We start from the raw sequence: 2694 nt of genomic DNA on the forward strand, positions 1-2694 counted from the left end.
GAATTATCCCGCTCGTTATCTTGCCTGAGTCGACTCCACTGCCGCCTGAGTCGACTCCAGTCGCCGTGGCGTCAACCCAATAGCTTTTGACCCTAAGTCGACTTCAGAGTCCACTCGAGTCGACTCCAGTCGAAGTGGCGGAAAATCGTCGCGCTGACTTCGGGTTTCGGCTGACTCAGCTGGAGTCGACTCCAGTCCCATCTGGGTCAACTCCAGTGATAAAAATCAACTTTTTATCCCAAAGTTAGATTTCGATCGATTTTTCCATTCCTGCAAAAGTGTTAGCAAATAACATGCAAAATAAGATTATTTTTGAGCCAGTTCTTCGAACCAACTCAAGGTCTTAACTTCAGATTTCCAGTGAAACCCTGGGTTAGACCGACGCCTAATGTTCCCCTTGGGAACGCGTCCTCACCCACTCCACTCAGGAGAATTTACCTGATGCCAACCTAGTCCTCCTGACTCGTTGGACTTTTGCTCGGCTCTGTCCTTGGCCCCCAGGGTTTGTGCTGCGGCTAGGTCCTTCCCGACCAACCCAGTCTTCTGCTGCGACTCGATCCTTCCTGATCAGTCCAGTCTTCTGCTGCGGCTTGGTCCTCCTGACCAACCCAGACTTCTGCTGCGGTCTGGTCCTCCTGACCATCCCAGACTTCACCTGGTGCTCTTGACTCTGCCAAGACTTCATGCCTAGCTTCCACTAGGACTTAACCCTGTGCTTCCTGCACACTTAGATCACTTGTTTAGTCCAATAACACACTTAACTTGAACCTAGTTCCATTATCAAAACTCAGGTTTGATCTGCTGGTGCTCCCTACACCAACAATCTCCCCCTTTTTGATTATGACAACTTAAGGTTTCAATTTAAGTTAAAACCATATCTAAGCTTGAAAACAGTAAGTCCAGTAATATTCATAATTGAACTTCATAAACCAGTTTGAAAAATAAATATACAAAGATAAACATGCAAGTGTGGTTTTCAAACTCCCCCTGAATTCATACTCAAATAACTTTTAGTTCTCCCCCTAAATTCAATCCTCTTATCTTTCTCCCCCTTTAATAGATTAAAACCTTTGAAAGTTTTTTGAAAAATTGTTGACAGTTTAAAGCCAAACAAGTTATGTTTTGAAACCCAGGTTTGTTTTAGAAACCGTGAATTCTCCCCCTTTGAAAAATAAGTTTACCTTTTGAAACCCAAGTTTGAAAAACCCAAATTTTTGAACCCTCAATTTCCTTGAAACCTTGAATTACTGATCTCCCCCTTTGACATAATCAAAAAATATTCTAAGTGTTTTGAGTCCAAGCTACGCTTAATAAAAAATACTTAGAAAAAAATTATTTTTCGGGGCGCTGTCCAACTTAGGTTTTAGCTAACTACTAGAAAGTAGAAGCTTGACCCAGTTAGCCAAGTGTAAGTGTATCATCCCAATTTAGAATATAAATTTTTCTTCTTGGGACACTTAACTTGATCAATATGAGTTTAAAGTCTAAGTAAGGTTCGATGCACTGACTTAAGCATCTTAGTACTTAGACTAGAGGCCTATATATCTCACACCGTTCTATGTTTAACAAACACAATCAAGGTATCTAGTGTGCTTTGTGAGATGTCCACCTAAATCTATAGGATCATACTTTCTAGGGGATTGCACATAGTCTAAGGCAAAAACATTTCTTTCTTATATTTGAAAAATAAAGTTAAAAAGAAACTTGATCTTTGGTGCTCCCTGCACCAACAAAAATCCTTACAGATCAAGTGATCGGATATAAGGAAGTGAAGTCTGATGGGCTTCCGCAAGTATACGGAATGTCATCAAGTGATAAAAAATATCGAACCACAGGGACCGAGGAATCAATCACTAAACTAACACAAGAAGAGTGGAGAGATCATGTAAATTGGATTGAGATGGAGAAGGTGAGAGTGTAGTCGAGCTCTTAAACCTCAATCAAAGTAAAATCAACTAGTGACAGAATTGGGAAAATGATTCTAGGATTTCAGATTCCTCGAGATTATGTTTGATTGCCTATGGACTCCTTACCATTCCTCAATGTTTACACATTTGTAGATATTCTAACCAAAATATTCAATTAGACCTCATCAAGTTTCCTCGGAATAAAATCAATAATCCTCTAACGTTACGATTGCTAATTTGAGATGACCCCAGATAGCCTGGTTATAGCTCTCCCGTTGTCACCGAGCACTCCAGCATACTACTAGTGTCCTACCCCTCTCACCGGGTATCCAATTACGGATCTCTCATTAACAATCAATAACCATTAGCTATCTCTCATAAAGATTCATTGCAACCTAAGAATTTCCTCGGAAAGTCCAGTTAAAGGTTCACCTTCTGTCATAAGGCACCCCGGTCATACGATCCTAAGATTTCCTTAAACCACAACTCACCCTCATCCTTATAGATTCATACCATTCACATTCATATCATCAAATAAGCTCAAGGCATAATATCTATAAAGTAAATGCACAAATATATCATAGAACATGGTAAACACAAATCCATAGTTACAATCATCCATAATACACCACGATTTCTCTTACATCATAGAATCTAAGGTTCTACTCTGTGACGGAAGGGATACAACACAAAGAAGATGTAAAGAAATACATTTTAGATCCTAGCAAAAGGAAATAAAATTTATCAGTGGATGTCTTCTTCTTCGCCTTGCAATCTCCTCGTCGAC

Source organism: Curcuma longa, chromosome 10, assembly GCF_044706935.1.
Source record: "Curcuma longa cultivar G26 ecotype Majalengka, Jawa Barat chromosome 10, ITB_CL_G26_1.1, whole genome shotgun sequence".
In the NCBI taxonomy this organism is placed as follows: domain Eukaryota; kingdom Viridiplantae; phylum Streptophyta; class Magnoliopsida; order Zingiberales; family Zingiberaceae; genus Curcuma; species Curcuma longa.